The 18,457-nt window shown below is 33.8% G+C and overlaps 1 protein-coding gene across 12 annotated transcripts in view; it reads right to left on the bottom strand.

Annotated features, from left to right (window-relative positions):
- Positions 1-18,457, bottom strand: part of MCTP1 (multiple C2 and transmembrane domain containing 1) — a 722,542-nt gene that overhangs the window by 363,475 nt on the left and 340,610 nt on the right. The window lies entirely within an intron of this gene.

The raw sequence follows: 18,457 nt of genomic DNA, 5'->3' as shown, positions 1-18,457 counted from the left end.
TTCTTACCCCATGCAATAAATACTTAGTAATTTAATTTAAAAAGGAATTTCAAAGTAAATTAATTATTTTAAAAATTGATTAAACAGCAACCCCTCAAACATAGTAGCTATCTTAAGGCAAGCTTGGATTAGACATTAACTTCCTCTGGAGCAGAAGGGCAAAAGATCTCTTGATCCTGAAACTCAGTTCAAATACAAACTAACTCAAAGGTCAGGGTTGTTCCAAGATTTCTTATTTATTCTAAAATTCTCACACGTTTTCACCATGCTAGACTAAATTCCAGTTCTTATAAGTCTACTTTAATCAGTAATTCTGATATGATAGCCCAGTTACCTTAGATGGAGGTTTGACATATAGTTAGGTAAGGACAATGGGAATTTGTACATTTCTTTATGCTTAATGTTAATTAAGTGATAATTCTAAAATATTAGCCTGAGTGAGAAGTCCATGGATTAATTAAATTGTAAGGCACTTGGCTACCTTATAAGAGTTATGAACACTCCTAGTTTACCTCTGCTTGATAGTTTCTTCCTCTCGATACCAAATCTAGGGAACAAACATTTACTATGCACTTATTACGGATCAAGCACTTTTGTAAGCTTTGGGGATACAAACATAAGTAGAAAGCAATCTTGTCCCTACCCTCAAATTCTAATGACATAAGTCAACATATTAAAAAAAAAAAGTTGAAAAGAGATTCGGGTCAGAAGACAGAGTAGATAAAGCCTATAGTTTGAAATATAGCATTGTGAGGTATGAAGACACATTTAACTTGAACCTCATTCTTAACAAGGAGACTTTGGAAGAACTCAGCCAGAGAATGAAGCCAGGACTATGCTAAGCACTTTCAAATTATCATCTCATATGAGTCTCATAAAAAACAATAATAGGTGCTATTACTATACCCATTTTACAGATGGGAAAATTGAGGCATACAGCTTTATGTGTCTCCTAGGCCACACAGAGAGGAATTGTCTGAGGCCACATTTGAATTCAGGTCTTTCTAACTACAGACCCAGCACTCTGACTGCTGTAAGAACCAGTTGCCCCAAGATCAGTGAGAAGTTCAGCCTGGAGAGGAATTCAGAATAATGTGGAGAAATCAAAGGCAACTCTGATTGATGATTATCTGCACTTGAAGCTAAGACAATGTGGATTAATTTGGTTCAATTGATGCCCCTTTGACACTTTACTTCTGTGAAGCTGAAAAAAAGCCTTGGTCTCCCATTCCAATATCTGCTGCCATCTCTAGTTGTCCTGCTTTCTATCTGACCACTGGACCCAGATGGCTCTGGAGGGGAAAAGGAGGCAGGTGGACCTTGCACAGCCCTCTCTCCAATCAAATTCACTTGCATGTCATAGCATCTCCTCTCTGATGTCCTAGTCTTTGAAAAAGATGAACAAGAACTACAACCACTGAGAGTCTAAGTCAATGAACCCCTTTGAGATTTAAGCAATTTCTTAATCTCCAAAGTTTTTTTGTTTATGTAAACCTATTGGGCTAGTTCAGGTAGGTGATCCTATGACAGGAAAGTGCATTAGATTTAAGTGAAGAAGGACTAGGCAAGGTCACCTGTCTCACTTTCCCCTACAGAACCATCTGGGGTCAGGGGCAAGGGACTGGAGATGGCCCTGGATTCAGTGGGAGATCTTGACCTTTTTTGGGCTCAGGTCTTCCACAGATCTCATTTTGACAGAAGCCTCACCCATTTAATGATTAAGGCTAGGGAGCAATTGAGTCAAAGAATCTCCTCCTTCAACCTAGTCCAAAAAAATCTAAATAAATAAATGAATGAATCTGGGAGGGGAAGACTCTCAGGGTTTCTGACTAAAGCAGAAATGATTGCTATTTACATCAACTTAAGTCAGTCAGGACCAAACAATGACCAAATGGGCTTGGCTTAGGACCTATTGGTGGCCAGTTGAAATCACATGGGTTTTGATTTAAGGCTGGGTCCTTAAGAAAGAAATCCAGCTACAAGGAGAACAGGGCATGGCAGTCATTGTTTCTTTTTTGCTTTTGCATCCCAGAACTGACCTGGTGTCTTGATGAATGTCAAAAAAATGGAATTCTCTACTGCCCCCATTATTTCATTCTTCACTAGTTCCAGATTAAAGAATTGTCTTTATTTTTATGGAAGCTTATCTTAAGAGAAAAGTAGAGAACTTTGAGGAGGATATAGTGATAAAAAATATTTGGACATTGATTTCTTTATTGAAAAGTCATAGATATTTGGATTTGGAGTTTGGGATTGTTTTTGAAACTTGGGGAGAAAAAGATGGATGGGAAATTTCAGGCCTCCTGAATATACAGAGGCTAGTGATCATCACTTTGCTTGATCAGAACTAAAATGAACTTAAACTTCATAAGAGGATTTGAGTTTAGGGAGGGAAATAGTTCTTTTTTTTTTTTTTTTTAGAATTTTTTTCCCACAGTATATATGCATGAGTAATTTTTTTATTATATTATCCTTTGTATTCATTTTTCCAAATTATCCCCCCCTCCCTATACTCCCTCCCCTTGATGACAGGCAATCCCATACATTTTACATGTGTTATAATAAAACCTAGATACAATATATGTGTGTAAATCCCATTTTTTTGTTGCACATTAAATATTAGATTCCGAAGGTATAAGTAACCTGGGTAGATAGAAGTTAGTGCTAACAATTTACATTCACTTCCCAGTGTTCCTTCTCTAGGTGTAGTTATTTCTGTCCATCATTGATCAACTGGAAGTGAGTTGGATCTTCTTTATGTTGAAGATATCCACTTCCATCAGAATACATCCTCATACAACATTGAAGTGTACAGCTATCTTCTGGTTCTATTCATTTCACTCAGCATCAGTTGATGTAAGTCTCTCCAAGCCTCTCTGTATTCCTCCTGCTGGTCATTTCTTACAAAGCAATAATATTCCATAACCTTCATATACCATAATTTACCCAACCATTCTCCAATTGATGGACATCCATTCAACTTCCAGTTTCTAGCCACTACGAAAAGAGCTGCCACAAACATTTTGGCACATACAGGTCCCTTTCCCCTCCTCAGTATTTCTTTGGGATATAAGCCCAATAGCAGCACTTCTGGGTCAAAGGGTATGCACAGTTTGATAACTTTTTTGGGCATAGTTCCAAATTGCTCTCCAGAATGGCTGGATTCTTTCACAACTTCACCAACAATGTATCAGTGTCCCAGTTTTCCGACATCCCCTCCAACATTCATCATTATTTGTTCCTGTCATCTTAACCAATCTGACAGGTGTGTAGTGGTATCTCAGAGTTGTCTTAATTTGCATTTCTCTGATCAGTAGTGATTTAGAACACTCTTTCATATGAGTGGAAATAGTTTCAATTTCATCATCTGAGAATTGTCTGTTCATATCCTTTGACCATTTATCAAGTGGAGAATGGTTTGATTTCTTATAAATTAGGGTCAGTTCTCTATATATTTTGGAAATGAGGCCTTTATCAGAACCTTTGCTTTTAAAAATATTTTCCCAATTTGTTACTTCCCTTCTAATCTTGTTTGCATTAGTATTGTTTGTACAGAAACTTTTTAGTTTGATGTAATAAAAATCTTCTATTTTGTGATCAATAATGATCTCTAGTTCTCCTCTGGTCATAAATTCCTTCCTCCTCCACAAGTCTGAGAGGTAGACTATCCTCTGTTCCTCTAATCTATTTATTATCTCACTCTTTATGCCTAAATCATGTACCCATTTTTATCTTATCTTGGTATATGGTGTTAAGTGTGGATCCATATCTAATTTCTGCCATATTAATTTCCAGTTTTCCCAACAGTTTTTTCCAAATAATGAATTTTTATCCCTAATGTTGGTATCTTTGGGTTTGTCAAAGATTAGATTGCTATAGATGTACCCTTTTTTGTCCTTTGTATTTAATCTGTTCCACTGATCTACTGGTCTATTTCTTAGCCAATACCAAATGGTTTTGGTGACTGCTGCTATATAATATAGCTTTAGATCAGGTACACTTAGACCACCTTCCTCTGACTTTTTTTTCATTAGTTCCCTTGCAATTTTCGACCTTTTATTCTCCCATATGAATTTTGTTGTTATTTTTTTCTAGGTCATTGAAATAGTTTCTTGGGAGTCTGATTGGTATAGCACTAAATAAATAGATTAGTTTGGGGAGTATTGTCATCTTTATTATATTCACTCGTCCTATCCAAGAGCACTGAATGTCTTTCCAATTATTTAAATCTGACTTTATTTTTGTGGCAAGTGTTTTGTAATTTTGCTCATATAATTCCTGACTATTCTTTGGTAGATGGATTCCCAAATACTTTATACTCTCAACCTTTGTTTGGAATGGAATTTCTCTTTGTATCTCTTGCTGTTGCATTTTGTTGGTGATATATAAAAATGCTGAGGATTTATGTGGATTTATTTTGTATCCTGCCACTTTGCTGACATTTTGAATTATTTCTAATAGCTTTTTAGCAGAGTCTTTGGCGTTCTCTAAGTATACCATCATGTCATCTGCAAAGAGTGATAGTTTGATTTCCTCATTTCCTACTCTAATTCCTTGAATCTCTTTCTCGGTTCTTATTGCCGAGGCTAGCGTTTCTAGTACTATATTGAATAGTAATGGTGATAGTGAGCAACCTTGTTTCACTCCTGATCTTACTGGGAAAGGTTGCAGTTTATTTCTATTGCATATTATGCTTATTGACGGTCTTAAATATATGCTCCTGATTATTCTAAGGAATAGTCCATTTATTCCTATACTCTCAAGAGTTTTTAGTAGGAATGGATGTTGGATTTTGTCAAATGCTTTTTCTGCATCTATTGAGATGATCATATGGTTCTTATTAATTTGATTATTAATATGGTCAATTATATTAATAGTTTTCCTAATATTAAACCAGCCCTGCATTCCTGGAATAAATCCTACTTGATCATAGTGTATTATCCTGGAGATGATTTTCTGAAGTCTATTTGCTAATATCTTATTTTAGATTTTAGCATCAATATTCATTAAGGAGATTGGTCTATAATTTTCTTTCTCAGTTTTCTACCTACCTGGTTTAGGTATCAGTACCATGTCTGTGTCATAAAAGGAGTTTGGTAGGACTCCTTCATCCTCTATTTTTTCAAATAATTTATATAACATTGGGGCTAATTGTTCTTTAAATGTTTGGTAGAATTAACCTGAATCCATCTGGTCCTGGGGATTTTTTCCTGGGGAGTTGATTAATAGCTTGTTCTATTTCTTTTTCTGAAATGGGACTATTTAAGCAATTTATCTCCTCCTCTGTTAATCTAGGAAGCCTATATTTTTGGAGGAAGTCATCCATTTCACTTAAGTTATCAAATTTATTGGCATAAAGTTGGGCAAAGTAACTCCTTATTATTTCTCTAATTTCCTCTTCATTGGTGGAAAGATCCCCCTTTTCATTTGTAAGACTAACAATTTGATTTTCCTTTCTTTTTTCTGATCAGATTTACCAAAGGTTTATCTATTTTATTGGCTTTTTCATAAAACCAACTTTTGGTTTTATTTATTAATTCAATAGTTTTTTTTTTTACTTTCAATATTATTGATTTCTCCTTTTAATTTTTGTATTTCAAGTTTAATTTTTGGTTGGGGGGGTTTTAATTTGGTCTTTTTCTAGCTTTTTAAGTTACAGGCCCAATTCGTTAATCTTCTCTTTCTCTATTTTCTTCAAATAAGCCTCTAAAGATATAAAATTTCCCCTTATTACTGCTTTAGCTGCATCCCACAGATTTTGGTATGATGTCTCATCATTGTCATTATCTTGGGTGAAATTATTAATTGTTTCAATAATTTGCTGTTTCACCCAGTCATTCTTTAAGATGAGATTGTTCAGTTTCCAATTACTTTTTGGTCTATTTACCCCTAACTTTTTACTGAATGTAGCTTTTATTGCATTGTGATCTGAGAAGAAGGCATTTATTATTTCTGCCTTCCTACATTTAATTTTAAGATCTTTATGTCCTAATATATGGTCTATTTTGTATAGGATCCATGAACTGCTGAGAAGAAAGTATATTCCTTTCTATTGCCATTCATTTTTCTCCAAAGGTCTATCATACCTAGTTTTTCTAATGTTCTATTTACTTTTTTAATTTCTTTCTTATTTATTTTGTGATTTGATTTGTCTAAATCTGAGAGTGCAAGGTTGAGATCTCCCACTATTATAGTTTTACTGTCTATTTCTTCTTGCAATTCTCTTAACTTTTCCTTTAGAAAGTTAGATGCTATACCACTTGGTGCATATATGTTTAGTATTGATATGGCTTCATTATTTATGTTACCTTTCAGCAGGATATAGTTTCCTTCCTTATCTCTTTTAACTAGATCAACTTCTGCTTTTGCTTGATCTGAGATAAGGATAGCTACCCCTGCTTTTTTGGCTTTACCTGAAGCATAATAAATTCTGCTCCAACCTTTTACCTTTACTCTGTATGTATCTCCCTGCTTTAAGTGTGTTTCCTGTAAACAACATATTGTAGGGTTCTGATTTTTGATCCAATCTGCTATCCGTCTCCGTTTGATGGGAGCGTTCATCCCATTCACATTTACAGTTAAAATGACTAATTCTGTATTTCCTGCCATCATATTATGCCCAGATTATGCTTTTTCCCTTGACCCCCCTGAACCCCTTCCCCAATATTTAATTTATAGACCCCACTTGTGATGCGCAGCCCTCCCCCTTTTTTTTTTAGTATCCCTCCCCCCTCCCTTCAAGTCCCTTCCCTTATTCTCCTTTTCCTTTTCCCTTTTCCTCTCCCCCCTTTTAATGAGGTGAGAGAGAATTTTCTGAAAAACAAATATGTCAATTATTTACTCTTTGAGCCTCTTCTGATGAGAGTAAGATTCACACAATGTTTCTCCCCCTCTCTAAATTCGGGAGGGAAATAGTTCTTGATGATATGGGTTCCATTCATGGGAATGACTTATTAAGGCAAATTCTTGAACATCTTTCTCTTAACTTCCTTAAAAAAATTCTAAAAAAAACATAACCTCAAAGAATCAAAGAATCATACTTCCTTCAAGATTATGTAACCAAACATCCTCATTTTTATAAATGAGTAAACTGAGACCCAGAGACATAAAGTGACATACCTATACACAGATGTATAGAAGTAAAGTAGAGACTAAACTCCAGATTTCCTGTCAGTAAATAAAGTGAGCTGTTCTTTACTTTTTTGGTATTGATTAGTTTACACCAGAAAGGGTTAGGGAATATATTAGGTTAAAATAGACCTGGTGTAAAAGGATTTTTAGGCTTATCTTTATTTGTGAAAATGGTGTTATTTCTATTTCTTTCTCATGTCTAATCTTTAAAATTTGGGAGATATTTGCATAAACATAAGTGAACCCATGAGAACTGATGGGGGAGAAAGAGACAGAATAGAAATAAAAAGAGACAGACAGATATAGACTGAGTTTAGAAGAACTGAAAAGAACCAATACATAATTCAAATATAAGTTAACCTGAGAAGGAAAGGCACTAATGACTGGGATGGATATGATGCAAAGAGGCTTCCCACAGCAAGTAGCTATGTCTAAGTATTGAAAGAAACTACTATAAGAATAAAAAAAATGTAGGGTTCCCCATATTGTAGTTCAAAGGGAGGAAACAAAAACACAAAGCACTGTAAATAATGGGTCATCCCTGAGGTAAAATATGAAGATTAGATTTCATGTCCTAACTTTGACACTTGGGAACCTGTGAGACTTTAAGTGACAACCATTTAGGATCTCTAGGTAAGTCCCAAGAGTATATATTACAAGTACAGAGAGTTTTCTGTTCCATTAAAACTTGGGGTCTAAACCAAAAATTAAGAAATTGGACTAGATCATATTAATTGTCAAAGTAGGGCTATTGGAAGTAAGTAGCCTATTGATTATGCTATTGGCAGACTGTAGTTTGGTACAGACATTTTGGAGAAGAACCTGGCAGTATAGAATGCTAGTCACAAAACTGATCATACTCTTTAAGCTAACAATGTCATTGATGGAATTAAAATTAATGATGTTATTCAGTTATTGGAACCATATTCCAAAATGCTATTTAATAGAGTAAAGAACTAATCTTTCAAAAATATCCAGAGTACCTTCATTAAGTAAGAATAGTGAAAAACTGGAGCCAACCTCTATAATCCTGTAATTCTGATTCTCTTAATACTTGCATGACTATGGGCAACTCATTTAACTTCCCTTGGCCTCAAGTTTCTCATTTGTTTAAAAAAAAAAAAAAAAGGAGATTGTACTGGATGGTTTCTGAGCTCTTTTTTTAGCTCTAAAATTATGATCCTATTATTGAGATTGGCTGAATAAATTATGGTGTTCATGATGAACTTAATACTATTGAAACAAAAAATGACAGTTCTGAAGAATTCAAAGGAATATGGAAATAAGAATAAAAAATAGGAAAGGTAAGGCAGAAGAGCAACATTGACTATAACCATAACTATATTTTAAAATTAACAGAGGCAACAAATGTAAGATATTAATCTAAGAAAAATAAAACAAGATAAATCTGCTGTAAATCATTCTTGTTATTTGAATTCAGGAAGATAAACCTTCCTGCATTTTATTATTTATTCTGTAATACAAAATTATTTCATAATGAAATTTTTGGATTATATTGGCAAATTGTTCATTTTACTTCATTAGTTCAATTAAATTTAATGATTCAATTGGACAAAACAAATATTTACTGAATATCTAATATGCTTACTCCCATAAAGAACTTTAATAGCATGATTAACTGACTTTAATAGGGAAACTAGGATAAGGACTTAAATAAATATTAGAATATGATATGGCTGTAGGAGAATAACAGTGCCATGAAAGTTCTGAGGAAAAATCTGAATGGATAATCAGACACAATTGATGGTACTAGATTATATTTGTATATATATATATATATGATTCTCCAGGTACATGTCATCCTGGGTCAAAGAGACATCAACTTTAAGTATTAGGGATACTTAAGTAGTATTCTCTCTCTTATAGCAAACCCAGGTCAAATCGGTCCCCCACTTCACTGCAGTAACAATTGTTCATATTTCTATAGTGGTTCAAAATCTAGCAAATAATCAAGCACTTAGCAAGATAAACTAGTTTGGAATGAAAGTAGAAAGAAAACAGTATAAAGGAAGAATGCTAGACTAATTTACTAGGAAACCTGTACTCTCATCCTAATTTTGCCCCATCACTTGAGGACCTTTTGAATCATGATTTCTTCCTCTATAAAATAGAGTTGTCTATAATAACTCTCCAAATTTAGATCCATGCAAGCTCCTTGGAAAATGTATTAGATTCTCTATATGTAAGAAGTTTGATGTTTTTTTTCCCTTCAGAACATCAATGTCACTGAAAATATTTAAAATCTTAGATACAAAAGAAAAGATTATTAGGACTACTACTATTACATCACCATAACTGACATTTAAATAGTGCTTTGAGGCTTACAAAGCATGTTTTTATCACTACAATCTAAGAAATAGATAGGAGTAGGGCCATATATTTTTCATTTTCAGCAACAGAGGAAAAGTCCTAGATGATGAAATTCCCTTTCATTAAGTTAGTACCTTCTCTGAAATGTACGTAATCTTAGATAATTCCAACCTGAGAAGTGAAAAGTTAAGTGACCTTTTCAGGGACATAGAAAAAAAAATCTAAATCAGGGGTGGGAGTTGAAACCAGGGATTCCTGACTCTGAGACCAATTCTCTCTCTCTATACCACATAACCTCTCAAGAGGCAGAGAACATAAGTATTAATTCCATTTAATTAAGACTTCTGTAGCAATTAATATATGATGAAGCCAGGATCTTAAGGATAACAGGTCTCTTGACTTCAAATTCAGTATCCTTTGCATTATGCCACATTTTCTTTCAACAAATGATATATTATATCTGAATATTAAAATTTAAATTTTGCCATATGAAACAAAGAAAATAATACATAGTATAATCATTATCAACATGGGTAACATCATTTAGCACTTACTATGTACCAGGCATTATGCTAAGTGCTTTACAATTATTATTTCATTTGATCCTCATAATAACCATAGAAGGTAAATGTTAATATTATCTCCATTTTCGGATTGGGAAAACTGAGGCAAACAGACCTCTGTTTGCCTTAATACTCTGGAGAAGGAAATGACAAATCAGTCCAGTATCTTTGCCAAGAAAGTCCCATGGAGAGTATTGGCATTCTGTGGTCATGAAGTCATGAAGAATTGGACACAAGGATCTGCTTCATCATACATGCTAGGAAAGTGTCTTCCTCAGAACCTGGAAACATAATTGAATCAGGTAGAAGAAAATATTCTCATAAGAACACACCAGTATGAATCACTTCTACCCAGTGATTTCCTGTCCTTCATGATATAGATCAGGAAAGAAAGCCTACAAATGTACCTCTAGATGGCAGGGTAGTACCACAGGGAAAAAAATATACTTCGAATAAAACCAAACTAAATTTCAATCTGAACTCTGACCTTGAACAAATTACCGGACATCTCTTGAGACTCCATTTATCTGTAAAAAAGGAATCATAACACTTGTATTGCCTAGATCACAAGATTTTGTGAGGAGCTTTATAAATCTTACAGTGCCTTAGGAATGTGAGTAATTAGCATCCCTCATTAATCAATTTCATAGAGTGTTTTTATTGATTCATCGCCAGTTCTTATCCTTGACAGACTTCCTCAATATCTTTTCAAAGACAATTAAGATTTTTCAGAGGCAAAATGCCATGGAGAAGTTTTAGGATCTTAGAAGCCCTTCTCCACTGAGTCCTTTCCACTTTATTCTAATCTTTTTACATCTGTTTTTGTGGATAGAGGTATCTACTTCTAACTTGGGTTTTGGGGTTATCTCCTCTCTGACACATGTATGATTTGGTGGTTTTTGTTTTTGTTTTGTTTTGTTTTTTTGCATAGCACAGTACAAAGGGCCTAATGATAAAAGTAACTTTCCAGACATTGTGATGACAATCCTAGGGTCTTCCTGGGTTATTATGTCATTTTAGCAGTTAAAATGGAGCCCAAAGTATCAAAGCCTCTTAGGAAACTAGATCAGGGTTAGGTCTCCAGCACTTCATTTTCTTTCTTTCTACTTAAATTTTCATTTTAATTCAGTTTTAGTGCACCTTTATGCAAAGGCAGTGACCACTGGGGGCAGTTTAATTGCTTAAAATCATTACTCCCTGTGATTACAGGTTTTGCCCCAGGAGGATATTGCTATGTTCTCAATCTGGGGGGGGGGGAGGAAAAGGGGATATTAAGAAGGCAGCTCAATATTCAGCATCTGAAATCAGGAGGGCCTCCCAGAGCAGGGCAGACCCCAGTCATCACCTGAGGTTATGGAGGGAGAGAGACCAGGGTATGTTGGTGTACAAAGAACCAGTCTACAACTTAGCAGGAGAGTTAAGAGTGCTTTACTTTCTTCAATCAGTTGTGCTAAGCATAATTGTAGTGAGTATTAGAAACTATTTGAAATATTTAACTTTTAAAAATATTTTGTTCACATATACTTTTATATCCTAAGCATTTTTTATTGTTGTTGTAGAAGAAATAATTAACAGTCCTATATCTGATACTCATATTGACTGAGTATTTTTTCTAGAAGGCTCCTTGTAACCATATTTTAAGGAAACCTTAGGCATGAATAATATTTCAGTTTTGTTTTTGAAATGTCTTGAGAGTTTAGGGCCAAAGGTAGAGAGCCAAAGCAATAGAGAAAAGACTAATTTCCATCTCTGAGATCAGTCTCCCCCTCCCTCCATCAAGTTTCTTTGTCAAAAGGGGCCCTATAGGTTGAAGGGCACAAAATCATAAAATAAGGGATTGGCAAGGATTCTGTTGCATAAGATTTCATTTTAACTGGCATGGCAAGTGCACTACTATTATGCTTTCTTGCCTTCCTCTACCTTGAATCTTTGAGAGTTCTTCCTCCATCACTTAGAGTCAGTGGCCTGACAGGATAAGCAGATCCTCATTTTGCAGATGAGGAAACTGAAAGAGAGGTTAAGTGACTTGTCTTGGCTCCCACAGCTGTTAATAGCATGGCCTATAATCCACATTCTTTTGAACTGCCTTTACTAGATTACTAATTACTAATCTAATTCTATTTGCAATTTGCTTGGATAGATGAATTTACTTGCTGTTTATTATTTGTGATGACATTTTGTGTAACCAACATTTGAAGGGAGGGATAATAATCTGGGAAAATTCTTTCATCTAAAAACAACATCCAAAGATCAGTAATGTTCATAGAGGTAGATTGATGTAATGCTTCTGTATTTTAAAGGAGAACACAGTGATTAGCCGCGTGGTACCTTCTCTTCTTTTCATGTAGAATCATACCCTTTGGAGAAAGGTGGGCAAGATACAAAAATAATGCACAATATCTACCCATCAACTATATTTAGATAACTTATCTAACATATAAGCTTCAGCAGCAGCATACACTCTAAATGTGTGAGTTCACCTGCAGGAATATGGTATTTAGGGACACTGATTTTTGCAAAAAGTTGTTTATAATTTTAAAAACAAAAGTTACTATTTAATCTTGCTTCTGAGGTCATATGATATTTTACCTTTGGGGTAGCCCTTTGTTTCATGAATAGCCATGTTTAAGTGTTACTTTCAACTTGAAAACTCCTGGGCAAAGCAGACAATTTGCACTGAAAAGCACCCCCTTCACTGCCCAAAGCTCCAGTTCCATTCTAAGAGACCCATTTTTAAATATTTGTTTAGGTTTTTGATGGTCTTGAATAAGTTTAAATTGAAATAAATTCTCTAATCATTTGATTTGGCTCAAATAAAAGTTGAAAAAAAAAGTTTTCCCTAAAATAAAAATGCTGCATGGACAAACATAAATAAACAGGTATCTTAATATGCTGGGCATATAAGAGATGAAGAAAGCTAATCTGATGTAAACAATCCTCTTTATCAACTAAAATTGTTAGTAATAATGCAAATGATTCTATAGGATTTGATGAGTTTCTTTGTAATTTGGAACAAAGACCAAATGTTATAATTATTAAATGTGGCTAGAACTTAGAGCTAAATCAAAATAGATTTTGAATAATGAAAGGGTCCTTCAGCATTTTGAGAATGAGAAGAAAATAATTTCATTTTAATCTGTTAATCAAAGAAGTGATCATTTCTTTATTGCTTACTTGTGCATAACTCTATGACTCCATTTATGGTTTCTCTAGCAGAGATACTGGTTTGACATTTCCTTCTCCAGCTCATTTGACAGATAAGGAAACTAAGTCAAACAGGGCTGAGTAATTTGCTTAGATTTAAACAGCTAATATGTGTCTAAGACCAGATTTGAATCCAGGAAAATGAGTGTAACTCCAAGTCAGGTGCTCTGTCACTGAGCCACTGTCAAGCTATCTGTACTCCCCTCCCCATTCCTAAATCATAATAAAAAATAATAAAGTAATGTGTACTGAAGCAGCACAGACTTTAGTTGTTGAAATCTTAACACTTTTCATCATTATTTAAAAAAGACAAAACAAAACTGCAAGATTAATTCCGTCTGGGCTTGTGCATTTCAAGCCAACAACAGAAAAGCACCATTCTATCAATTTCACAACAGGGAAAAAAAATCAATGGAGTTTAAGGGAAAAAATCAAGATCACTGAGTTTCAGAATTATTTTTCATTCTTACTGCAATTTCCAGCCACTCTGGCCCTCCTTATTTTTCTAGCCTATTTGACCTACTTTACTTCCTATGACATTATAGTCAACCAGCTTTTCTCTTTATCCTTGAGATCCTTTTACTTTTGCCTCATCACCTCAGATCCTCAACTCTTCATATTCACCACTCCACTTTCCTTCTTTATCTAATCACTCACCAAGTCTTTTAGGTGATATCCCTCTAGAACATCTTTTGATTCCATAATTTATGCTATTCTTCTTGACTATCTTTTAGAAATCCATCCTTTCCACTTACCTAGCCTTGACTTTAGTTCAGGCCCTTATCTTTTCCTGTTTGGATTATTGATTTTGCTGTTAGGTATTTGGGGTTTTCTTTGCAAAGATATTGGAATGATTTTTTTTACAGATGATGAAACTGAGAAAAAACAGTTCAGGGACTTGCCCAGGGTCACACAACTTGTAAACATCTGAGGTCAGATTTAAACTCAGGAAGATGATTCTTCCTGACTCCTGGGCTGGCACACTATCTATTGCACCACTCAGCTGCTCATATAAGTAGAATTTACTAATTCATTTGAGTCATGAAGTGTTGGGCTTTTTTTTCCTATAGTAATATTTCCTTCTTATTTAAAGATGATGCTTCTGAAAATAAAAATCCTTCAGAATCCACCTAGCTGTCCTTATTGGACTATCAATGATGACATCCTAATTGGAAGCATATGATGTTTGTTTTGATTCTCTTCTAAAATCCAGCTGTGAAATAGATGTTTCTGACTTACAGCTACTACCATATCACCTGCTTTTTCCCAGATACTCCAGTGCTTTGCTATTTAAATTAAAACAAAAACTTCTCTCTTATGTAGTTTATCACAACCTATCTTTCCATACTGATTCTACATTATTCTCCTTCATAAAATCTATATTTCAGATATTCTAGTCTATTTGGCCGTACTTATCTAGTGCTTTCAGGTTTGCAAAGTACATTGTGTATGTTAACTTAATTGATTCTTAAAACAACTCTATGAGGTATGTACTATTATTGTGAGGAATCTAAGATTGAGAGAAATTAAATAATTTGAAAAGGGTTACTTAGTAGGTATCTAAGATAGGATTTGAACTTAGGTATTTCTTAAACTTAATACTCTGCTCATTGAGTCACCTAGAGCCTCTGTTTTAAATATTTATATCTATCTTATAAGTACTTATATGTGCACATCCTAATAGTAGAATGTAAGTTTCTGGAAATCCAAGATTACTTTCATGTCACATAGGAAAGGAGGTGTCTGACAGTAGGGGTTACTTTAAATAAAAGGGCAAAGCTCAGGCCAGAATTGAGGGTTTTAGACCAAATTGTAGGATATGAGCAAAATTTGGAGTTTGCATCAGCAGATGACATTTGGCATTAAAAGATCTAGACAATCAGGAATATACAAATAGTAGATAATAATGGAGTTAAGGTATATTGGCACAAATTGAATTCAGTATCCATGCTGAGAATGAAAAAATAATCAAGGAATTGGGGTTAGAATAGGGGACTGGGAAGAGTGCCTCTTAATCTTGAACCAAGGTAGATCCAGGCAATAGCAAAAAAAACATAATTGCTGATTTCAGGACTTCCTAATGCAAAGTGGAAAAAGCTAGAGGATACATGCTGCTGTCAAGAATAAGAGGCTTCTGTGGATCATGATTTTTGTAGCAGAACATGAAAAATCCTCCTACGTCCAACAAGTAATGATACAAAAATCCTCAAAAATAGTATTTGCAAAGAACCTCTGTATTTAGTAAATTAATTTTGTTTCATTTTAACTAATACCTTCTGTTTCAAAAGACCCCTGAAACATAGTAAATGAGAATATTATGAATAACTCTGGATTTATATATTTTCTTCCATATTAAATTCTAAAGTGTTCAAATGTAAATCTCCAAATAAATATTCTTGCCATATTGCACACAGTTTTTTTTTTTTTTTTTTTTTTTTTTAAATTAGGCTTCATATGAAACTAACAGGCAAAAAAGATACTGGGCTACATCAATCAATAGTTTTTCTAAGTAATTATTATTGATTACATTTTCTTTGAAAGGCCAAGAAGCTGATTCCCATCTCTATGCCCAACCCCACGCAATTCCCTCTCCTATTTCCTTATCCAAATTATTCAACTCTACGTTCTGCTGATCAGAGAATCAAGCTGAAGCCTTTTCCATCCAAATCTTTCTTGAAGTGATCAATGATATGCTCAAATATTTTCACTGTTTTAAAAAAGTCATTCCAAAAAGTGATCCTAAAAATTCATTTCTTACAATTGTAGCATTGTTATGGTTTAATTAGTTGTGAACGACTTTGATATTCTCATTAATACAGTGATCCAAGATTACTCTGCAGGACTTATGATAAAAAATTCTATCTATACCCAGAGAACAATTCAAACTGAATACAGATTGAAAAAAGTATACTTTTTAAAACTTTATTTTTCTTGAGGATTTTTTTGGGGTAACAGATTTTGCAATTGACTTATAGAAATGTTTTGCATAAATTTACATGAGCCTTCCCAGTGGTGGGGAGGGGAAGGAAAGGAGAGAATCTAGGATTCAAAGCTTTAAAAACAAATGTTAAAAATTGTTATACATGACATATATTATATTTAATTTATACTTTAACATATTTAACATGTATTGGTCAACCTGCCATGGGGGGAGGGGAAAATTAGAACAAAAGGTTTGGCAATTGTCAATGTTGTAAAATTACTCATGCATATATCTGGTAAATAAAAACTATTTAAAAATTTGTTATACATGTAACTGGAAAAAATAAAATATTAACTAAATAGAAAAAAAACTCATTCCTAGCATTTATTCTACTTTGTGATAAACAATATTTACATAGCTCTAATGTTGGACATTATGCTAAATGCTTTACAATAATTATTTGATCCTTATAACAACCCTAAGAGATAGGTCTTATTATTAGGCCCATTTTACAGATGAGGAAACTGAAGCAAACATAGGTTAAAATGACTTGCCCTAAGACACACCACTAATTAGTATCTGAAGGCACATTTGAACTTAAATCTTCTGGATTCCCTTCAGCCCTCTATACATTCTGTCACCAAAGCTTCCAGAATAACTACAAATAATGATAAATAAAAAAGCTATTGATAGTGAATTATGTTCTTATTAATTACTAACATAAGTATCTGTACAAGAGAAATTATATATATATTTAATAAGCAAAAATCTATTTTATTGATCATTTACTTTCTCAATTGTTCTATTGATATAATTTTATCAGTGAACTTTCTATCGGTCTATAATGAATTAAATGGATTTGCAATGAAGATGTCTCAGAGAAAGGCACTTGGAAATACTATAAAAACTGAGGAAGTATAAAACTTTCTCAAATCATCTAATTAGGCAGGTCGATGGAGAATGGATGAGAAGAGTAGTTCTTGAAGTCCAAGACCCAGATCAAACCTGTTTTTATAATAACACTAACATGAAAATAGTTAGCGAACATTTATTAAGTTCCTACTACTTGCCAGGAGCTGTGGTAAACACTGGTTTAAATTCTAATTATAATACAATATAAATTCTAATTCTAAATAAAATATAAATTCTACTTAATCCTAAATATAATATAAGTTTTAATAAAATATAAACAAAACAAAACACATAAAAAACTTTTGGGGAGGATTTCCCTCAATCATTTTTAGGAATGTAAACAGGAACAGTTTGAGAACTATTGAATTAGAAGGTACAAAGCAAAAGAACATTTTTATTTCCATCCATTCAACACTTAACAGCATTGAGGAATTCATGTAAATCAGAAAAGACATACTCAATTCAATATAATGCAATCAAGAGAAGATTAAGAAGTAGAAGAATCTGTGGTCCCTCTGTATTCAAAGAAAAGAATTTCCTTTGTGGTCACTGGACAAAATCATGGACAGTCTGGAGTGGCACATATTCTAAAGACACTTTAATTATGTAAAGAGGCACTGGACATAAGATTAACAGAGAACAAATGGATCACCTAATTTAGTCTAGATTCCCCAGGATCACAGTCATGAACAGTCACTGTAGCCGGAAACCAGAAATTCAGTGTAATAAGCCAGTAGTTACTTAGAGAAAAGTGGAAACAGTGAGTACAAATTATTGTCAATTTTACTATTCTATGGCTTTGTGATAATGAATGGTGTTGGAACTAAATGTAACTAAAACTAATCATACATTCCATTTCTGTCAACGTGGGTCATTATTGGATATTGTTCCTATGTTAGCTTGTAGATACTTTGTATAAATATACACATCTATCTGTTATCTCTTGTGATAGAATGTAAACTTCTTGAGAAGAGGGACTATTTAATTTCTTTCTTGTATCTCTGGTGCCTATTAAAGTCCCTGCCACCTAGTAGATACTTAATAAAAGATACTGGATTGATTGAATTAAAAAACACAGGAAAGAGTAGTGTATGAGAGTCTTTAGATGAACTAAAGTACATTTTAAAGTACATCTAAAGTACTGCCTATTAGGCTGCCCATATCACAGTCTAGTGACCATTTAAGAGGCAAAATCTCACTCTTTGTTACATACCTCAGCTTTCCAATAAAGTGGTAAGGAGAATGGAACAATAAAATACATTTCAGAGGCTTCTAACTGCAACACTCTCTTCAAAATTTGTTAAGTCATGTTTTGATGTAATTTTCTTGGCTGAAATACTAGATCCTCATGATAGGAACATATCTGAAAGGAATTTATTTATCCTAACTTAAA

This window comes from Sminthopsis crassicaudata, chromosome 1 (genome assembly GCF_048593235.1).
Source record: "Sminthopsis crassicaudata isolate SCR6 chromosome 1, ASM4859323v1, whole genome shotgun sequence".
In the NCBI taxonomy this organism is placed as follows: domain Eukaryota; kingdom Metazoa; phylum Chordata; class Mammalia; order Dasyuromorphia; family Dasyuridae; genus Sminthopsis; species Sminthopsis crassicaudata.
Note: the sequence above shows the minus strand (reverse complement) of the source record. Positions and strands in the feature narration are given on the sequence as shown.